This window comes from Scyliorhinus torazame, chromosome 24, assembly GCF_047496885.1.
Source record: "Scyliorhinus torazame isolate Kashiwa2021f chromosome 24, sScyTor2.1, whole genome shotgun sequence".
NCBI lineage: Eukaryota > Metazoa > Chordata > Chondrichthyes > Carcharhiniformes > Scyliorhinidae > Scyliorhinus > Scyliorhinus torazame.
The window spans coordinates 47341043-47349506 of record NC_092730.1 but is presented as its reverse complement, the minus strand read 5'-3'; the positions used below and the strand labels follow the sequence as shown (position 1 = coordinate 47349506).

The window sequence follows — 8464 nt, the reverse complement described above, 5'->3', positions numbered from 1 at the left end:
GTTGCTTGCTGACTGTAGCTAATGCAAGCTCCCTGTCGTTGAACTAGCTTATTCTGCTTGACATGTAATACTTTTGTTTGGCAGGTAATACATGTATTTGTTGCTTCGCCAGCAACATTTCTGATATCTGTCTTTACTGATGTGTTTTCTCAGTCTCAATACTAAATATGAACTCGTGTTCAACGAAGCAGTTCGCCTCAGCACTTCTACTGGTCAGCTGGTGTCAACGGCAGGTCGCCCCCTATATTTCTAACATTATCTGGCTTGGACCTGTACCCTATGACCTGATTATTTGCTAAAAGATTTTTAACGTCAAAAATGTGTAAATTATGGGATAAACGTGCCACCTCATGTGTTTCTTAGCTGGAAAGCAGTTGTCTCATATTTAAGTGGCGTCAGCAAGGTTTCCCGCTTAAACTTCTCCCCCAATTTAAACCTAAGATCCTGGTTGTTCCTTTTTTAATTGCTCAGTAAAATAATGCACTTCTCAGGAAGAGTGAAATACTGTTCCCGTTTATATAACTTAAGCTTTTAATTGATTGCATGTCTTTTTAACTTTAAAAACAGGTTCAGTTGTCCATATCTGTGTTTTTTAACGGCTGCGAAGCTATCTGTATTTTAAAAAAGCTGCGGCTGTTAACCCTTTGTGGGACCTTTCCCTTTCATTTAAAATCTCTGTCTTTTCCAGGTTCACATTCATGGTTCAAATGACATATTTTTTCATTATAACCTGTTCCACGAAGGTATTGAGAGACGAAGATCTGAGCGACGTGAAGTATCCAATTGGAGAGATGCATCCTGGCGACTGGAATCCCTCTCCACAGCTGCTTCCGGTGCTGCTTTCACAGCCGAATAACCCCTCCAGTGTCCAAACAGGTGAAAGTTCATCCAGTCGAGGCGGCAGAAGAGTGTTCTGGGAGAAATCAACTTAGTGACCTCGACTGTACTGTGGTTAGCTGAAGAACAGGTGTGAAAGAGCGGATCAGACTGAAAGCAAAACTTTGATACTAATAAAGAAAAAGGCCGATGTGCTGTTGATAAATAGCAACTTGTTTCCGTTTCGTGTGAGAATACGAATAGCAGAGAATGGTTTCGATCCATCGACCTCTGGGTTATAGGTACAGAACAATCCCGCTTGTGCTCAAACGTGTGTTCACAGTGTGCTCAAACGTGTGTTCTTGTTGAAAGAAAAAAATGAGGAAGTGAATATTTGTGTGGCAACGGCAGGGCAGTAATGTTGTAGCACCTGGTTTAAGGAACAGAGTGCCGCAGCGGAAGCGTGCTGGGTTATTAGCCCGAGGTCGAGGAATCGAGGGTCTTCTCTGCTATTTGCATTCTCCCTCACACCAAAAGTAAACATAACAGGCGTTCCTGTTTGCTTTGCAGAAAATACCGATCAAAATCTTTCTTGCAGTCTCATCCCGACATTAGTCCCAAGAATGAAAGAGACAGCATGACACATTACAACATTGTAATGCTCACACATCGGGAACCACAGAGAAAATGCTTTAAAATCTCAGCAGATCTGACAGCATCTGGAGAGAGAGAAATTAGCTCACGTTTCGTGTCCAGGTGACCCTGAGTCAAAACTGCACGGGAAACGTTATCCAGTAGTACCCCACAGAGGGGCAATATAGATATATAACGATATCCAGTAATAACTCACAGGGGGGCAATAAGGAAAAAAGCTTTATCGAGCAATGAATCACAATAGAAACCGAGTCCCCAACTTCCCCTCTTGAACGGATGTGAACAATCCAACCTGCCAGACTATTTACAAGAGAAGACGAATTTTACCCTTCTCTTGGGATCAATATTAATTCCTCAACCAGAGTCACTGCAGCAGATTATCGAGTCATGAACTGGGCTTTTGCCGGTGGGGTCTTGCTGTGCATCTTCAAGCTGGAATATCATGTCCTGAGACCAACGCTTTTCCATTGAATGGGAGGTATTGGATCTTCCTGAGGTTGAACATCTTGCTGGAGAAATTTAACCTCGTGGAGGAAAAGGCAATATCAAGAGTGGGATTCGAACCCACGCCTCCAGAAGAGACTGCGACCTGAACGCAGCGCCTTAGACCGCTCGGCCATCCTGATGCGTTGACACCGAGACTAAGATCCGTGCACAAATCGACTTAAAGTCTGTCTTCCTCGTTATTTCATTTCAAACAAGATATGCTTTTAGATTACATAGATTACATAGAACATACAGTGCAGAAGGACGCCATTCGGCCCATCGAGTCTGCACCGACCCACATTAATCCCTCACTTCCACCCAATAACCCCTCCCAACCCTTATGGACACTACGGGTAATTTAGCATGGCCAATCCACCTAACCTGCACGTCTTTGGACTGTGGGAGGAAACCGGAGCACCCGGAGGAAACCCACGCGGACACGGGGAGAACGTGCAAACTCCGCACAGACAGTGACCCAGCGGGGAATCGAAACTGGGACCCTGGCGCTGTGAAGCCACAGTGCTAATCACTTGTGCTACCGTGCTTTTCCTACTTTAGAACCCGAGCTAGAGTCCTGTATCTGAGTGCCATCCTTGGCCAAACCGCTGGTGGTTAAGGAGCTTCTCATTGCTGCATTGATCAGTATGCTCTAATCAACAAGGTCCGATTTCCCGCTCCACCTGTTTCTCAGACGAAGGTATTGAAAGTCTAAAATCTGAGCGACGTGAAGTATCCAATTGGAGAGTGGCATTCTGGAAACTGCAATCTCTCTCCACAGCTGCTCCCGGTGCTGCTTTCACAGACAAGTAGGCGAAGAACCCCTCCAGTGTCCAATCAGGTGAACGTTCATCCAGTAGAGGCGGCAGAAGAGTGTTCTGGGAGAAGTCAACTTAGTCACCTCGACTGTACTGTGGTTAGCTGAAGAACAGGTGTCAAAGAGTGGATCAGACTGAAAGCAAAACATTGGTACTGATAAAGAAAAAGGTAGATGTGCTGCTGACAAATAGCAACTTTTTTCCGTTCAGTGTGAGCGAGAGTACGAATAGCAGAGGATGGTTTCGATTCATCGACCTCTGGGTTATGGGCCCAGCACGCTTCCGCTGCGCCACTCTGCTCATAGCTCGTTATTTTCGTGGTCGGACTTCAGGCAAAGTTTGAGGACGTCTGTAATAGCGTGATCAATGTTCCCAGAGTGGCGAATCGACCGCCCCGAACTTCATTTTATGAAGATGATTCCAGTCACTCCCCACTTTCCCATCAGAACAACGTCACAGAAGAAATCACATCACCTTCCATAGAACAACCATTCCGCACGAAAGTAAAGTATCTGAACTATGCTGACCAGAATCAGTGTGCTCAAACATGTGTTCTTGTTGAAAGAAAAAAATGAGGAAGTGAATAGTTGTGTGGCGACCGCAGGGCAGTAATGTTGTAGCTCCTGGTTTAAGGAGCAGAGTGCCGCAGCGGAAGCGTGCTGGGCTATTAGCCCGAGGTCGAGGAATCGAGGGTATTCTCTGCTATTTGCATTCTCCCTCACACCAAAGGTAAACATAACAGGCGTTCCTGTTTGCTTTGCAGCAGATACCGATCAAAATCTTTCTTGCAGTCTCATCCTGACATTAGTCCCAAGAATGAAAGAGACAGCATGACACATTACAACATTGTAAAGCTCACACATAGGGAATCACAGAGAAAATGCTTTAAAGTCTCAGCAGATCTGACAGCATCTGGAGGGAGAGAAATGAGCTCACGTTTCGTGTCCAGGTGACCCTTAGTCAAAACTGCCCGGGAAACGTTATCCAGCAGTACCCCACAGAGGGGCAATATAGATATATAACGATATCCAGTAATAACTCACAGGGGGCCAATAAGGAAATAAAGCTTTATCGAGCAATGAATCACAATAGAAACCGAGTCCCCAATTTCCCCTCTTGGACGGATGAGAACAATCCAACCTGCCAGACTATTTACAAGAGAAGACGAATTTTACCCTTCTCTTGGGATCAATATTAATTCCTCAACCAGACTCACTGAAGCAGATTGTCGAGTCATGAGCTGGGCTTTTGCCGGTGGGGTCTTGCTGTGCGTCTTTAAGCGGGAATCCCATGTCCTGAGACCAACGCTTTTCAATTGAAAGGGAGGTATTGGATCTTCCTGAGGTTGAACATCTTGCTGGAGAAATTTAACCTCGTGGAGTAAAAGACAATATCAGGAGTGGGATTCGAACCCACGCCTCCAGAAGAGACTGCGACCTGAACGCAGCGCCTGAGACCGCTCGGCCATCCTAATGCGTTTTCGCCGAAACAAAGATCCGTGCACAAATCGACTTAAAGTCTATCTTCATCGTTATTTCAAACAAGATATGCTTTTCCTACTTTTGAACTCCTGCCAGAGTCTTCTGTCTGAGTGCCATTCTTGGCCAAACCGCTGGTGGTTAAGGAGCTTCTCATTGCTGCATTGATCAGTTTGCTCTAATCAGCAAGGTCCGATATACCGCTCTACCTGTTCCTCAGACGAAGGTCTTGAAAGTCTAAGATCTGAGGACGTGAAGTATCCAATTGGAGAGTTGCATTCTGGCGACTGCAATCTCTCTCCACAGCTGCTTCCGGTGCTGCTTTCACAGACAAGGAGGCGAAGAACCCCTCCAGTGTCCAATCAGGTTAACGTTCATCCAGTAGTGGCGGCAGAAGAGAGTTCTGTGAGAAGTCAACTTAGTCACCTCGACTGTACTGTGGTTAGCTGAAGAACAGGTGTCAAAGAGTGGATCAGACTGAAAGCAAAACATTGGTACTGATAAAGAAAAAGGCAGATGTGCTGCTGACAAATAGCAACTCGTTTCCGTTTGGTGTGAGTGAGAATACGAATAGCAGAGGATGCTTTCGATCCATCGACCTCTGGGTTATGGGCCCAGCACGCTTCCGCTGCGCCACTCTGCTCATAGTTTCTTATTTTTGTGGTCGGACTTGAGGCAAAGTTTGAGGAAGTCTGTAACAGTGTGATCAATGTTCCCAGAGAGATGAAACTGCCGCCCCGAACTTCATTTTATGAAGGTGATTCCAGTCACTCCCCACTTTCCCATCAGAACAACGTCACAGAAGAAATCACATCACCTTCACAGAACAACCATTCAGCACGAAAGTCAATTATCTGAACGATGCTGACCAGAATCAGTGTGCTCAAACGTGTGTTCTTGTTGAAAGAAAAAAATGAGGAAGTGAATATTTGTGTGGCGACCGCAGGGCAGTAATGTTGTAGCTCCTGGTTTAAGGAGCAGAGGGCCGCAGCGGAAGCGTGCTGGGCCATTAGCCCGAGGTCGAGGAATCGAGGGTATTCTCTGCTATTTACATTCTCCCTCACGCCAAAAGTAAACATAACGCACGTTCCTGTTTGCTTTGCAGCAAATAGCTATCAGAAACTTTCTTGCAGTCTCATCCCGGCATTAGTCCCAAGAATGAAAGAGACAGCATGACACATTACAACATTGTAAAGCTCACACAGAGGGAACCACAGAGAAAATGCTTTAAAGTCTCAGCAGATCTGAGAGCATCTGGAGGGAGAGAAATGAGCTAATGTTTCGAGTCCAGGTGACCCTTAGTCAAAGCTGCTCGGGAAACGTTATCCAGTCGTACCCCACAGAGGGGCAATATAGATATATAACGATATCCAGTAATAACTCACAGGGGCCAATAAGGAATTAAAGCTTTATCGAGCAATGAATCACAATAGAAACCGAGTCCCCAACTTCCCCTCTTGGACGGATGTGAACAATCCAACCTGACAGACTATTTACAAAAGAAGGCGAATTTTACAATTCTCTTGGGATCAATATTAATTCCTCAACCAGACTCACCGAAGCAGATTGTCGAGTCATGAGCTGGGCTTTTGCCGGTGGGGTCTTGCTGTGCGTATTTAAGCGGGAATCTCATGTCCTGAGACCAACGCTTTTCCATTGAAAGGGAGGTATTGGATCTTCCTGAGGTTGAAAATCTTGCTGGAGAAATTTAACATCGTGGAGGAAAATGCAATATCAGGAGTGGATTAGAACCAAATAGCGACTTGTTTCCGTTTGGTGTGAGTGAGAATATAAATGGGCTTGCAACTTGCTGGCGAGGCCGTCGCCGGTGATGATGACGTGGCGTGGACTCGCTGAACCAGGTTCAGGAGCTCGAGCACCGAGCAGGGACGCTCTATCAGGCCCGACGATTTCAAACCACAGTGTTGCCTTGATCGCCTTGTTGGTTACCCCTAGTTGACAGGAACCACTGGCAGCTATGGCATTGCCATTGTAGTCAAGGAACTGGCAGGCCGGTGGCAGAATGCTTGGTCTGGCGCGCATGGTGTCGAGGCCGGATTTTGAGATGAGGTTCGCTGATGCGCAGGTGTGAAGTTTGAATCGGATGCAAGCCTTGTCTCATTTCATTTCATTTCGTTTTCATTTCATTAATTGTGTGGACAGCACACCACTCGTCGATCCACACTGAGGATCGAGAGGCGTTTCGCGTTGTGGTGGAAGGCAGCGCATGTGTAGTTATGATGCCCACCCGGTATGGGGACCGGATGCACTCAGCATCAGGGTCTGTTGGGCTGTCGGGATCGGAATCTGGCATGCCTTGTTGTATTGAGCGGACACTTCTGCGCCGCAGCAGGGATCGCTGGCTACCTGAGCGGTGGAGCAGATATGCAAAGGACTGCATAGTGGCCAAGCTTGCCACACTGTAGACACTGGCGTCATTTTGCCGGACATTTCCGCTTTAAGTGGGTGGAGCCACAATTCGGAGATGTCATGACGCCGATGACAGGGCATTCCGTGCGCCATCGTGCATGCGCAGTGCGGTCGGTCGTCGTACGCACCTGTGCAGTCGTGTTTTCGGCCTCGTCGTCCACTCGGTCATGGCGCACATGCGCAGGGACCCGGGAAAAGTGCACAAAGCGACCACTCTCCTCGATGCTCAGGCCCTGCATTTGAACAATGGCCTGCACCCGTTCCACCTCGTGGGAGGCCAGTTTTGCAGTTTCTGCCGCCCTGATGTGGGAGTAACGATTCTTAGCATGCTCATGGATAACGCATGTCTCGATAGCAACTGAGAGGGTCAACTGTTTGACTTTCAGGAGCTGCTGCCGAAGGGAGTCGGAGTGGACACCGAAAACGATCTGATCCCGGATCATGTAATCTGCCGTCGAGTCATAGTTTCATGACTGCGCTAGAATGCGGAGATGGGTCACGAAGGACTGAAAAGGTTAATTCTTACTCTGAAGCCTCTGCTGGAAAAAGTACAATTCAAAGCTCTCATTCACCTCAGTGTACGATGATGATTCATTCAGTGTATCCGGAACTAGGATGGAGTTTAGATTCGGAGTTCAACAGGCCTGAGGAGTGAATCTTCTTGCACCAATCTCTATACCGATATTCCTAATCCTCTGTCTGATAATCGATTTAAATCACGACACCAGCTTTGGGCAGGAGTTTGGCACCATGAAAACTTGCGGCTTCAGAAGCTCCAAAACAGACGCCAGCTTCATCTGGGGCACTGCTTGCAGATTTTGTCTTTCCAGAACCGGCCGCCCAGCCGCGAAAACAAGTTCATCAGAGGATCTCATTACACTGTAAGACGGAGGAGCAGAAGTAGGCCATTCGGCCAATCGTGTCTGCTCCACCATTCAAAGAGATTATGACTGATCTGATATAATCCTCAAATCCACTTTCCCGCCACATCCCCATAATCCTTGTTTTCTTTACTGATTAAATCTTGAACATATTAACTGACCCACCCTCGACAATCCTATTCGCTTAGAAACGATATTTCCACAGATACACTATCTCCTTAGAGAAGAAATTACTCATCATTTCTGGCTTAACTGGGCGGTCCCTTACCCTGAGATTAATCCCTCAGGTCCCAGACTCTCCCACGTGGAGAAACAACCTCTCAGCATCCACCCTGTCAACCCCCCTGAAAAGCTATTAAATCTGTGAATTTGAATGGTGGGAATTATTCCCTGTCCCAAAGATTAGTTCAGGCCTCTGGATTCCCAATCCAGTGACATAATATTTCATCCCTCTGAACAACAGTTGATTCGGCTCATTATTAAACATCTTGGGCCAGTGGGCCGATGAATGGCAGATGGAGTTTAATTTGGATAAATGTGAGGTGAGGCATTTTGGTAGCTCAAATCAGTGATTGACCTACTCAGTTAATGGTATGGAGTTGGGGAGAATTACAGAACAAACAGATCGAGGAGAACAGGTTCACACATCCTTGAAGGTGATGTCGCAGGTGGACAGGGTGGTGAAGAAGGCATTCAGCATGCTAGGTTTTAAGGTCAAAATATTGAATCCAAGAGTTGTGATGTCTTGTTCAAGTTGTACAAGACATGCTGGTAAGACCACACGGGAAATACTGTGTTCAATTCTGGTCACCCTATTTTCGGAAGGATATTGTTAAACTAGAAAGGGTGCAGAAGTGATTTACAAGGATGGTACCAGGACTTGATGGTGTGAGTGAAAAGTAGA

General features: G+C 46.7%; 2 non-coding genes across 2 annotated transcripts; both read right to left on the bottom strand.

Moving 5' to 3' along the window:
* Positions 1-2013: 2013 nt before the first annotated feature.
* On the bottom strand, positions 2014-2096 carry trnal-cag (transfer RNA leucine (anticodon CAG)). Its single transcript has one exon. It is a non-coding gene; the product is annotated as a tRNA-Leu (tRNA).
* Positions 2097-4162: 2066 nt separating this feature from the next.
* On the bottom strand, positions 4163-4245 carry trnal-cag (transfer RNA leucine (anticodon CAG)). The gene has a single exon. It is a non-coding gene; the product is annotated as a tRNA-Leu (tRNA).
* Positions 4246-8464: the final 4219 nt, after the last annotated feature.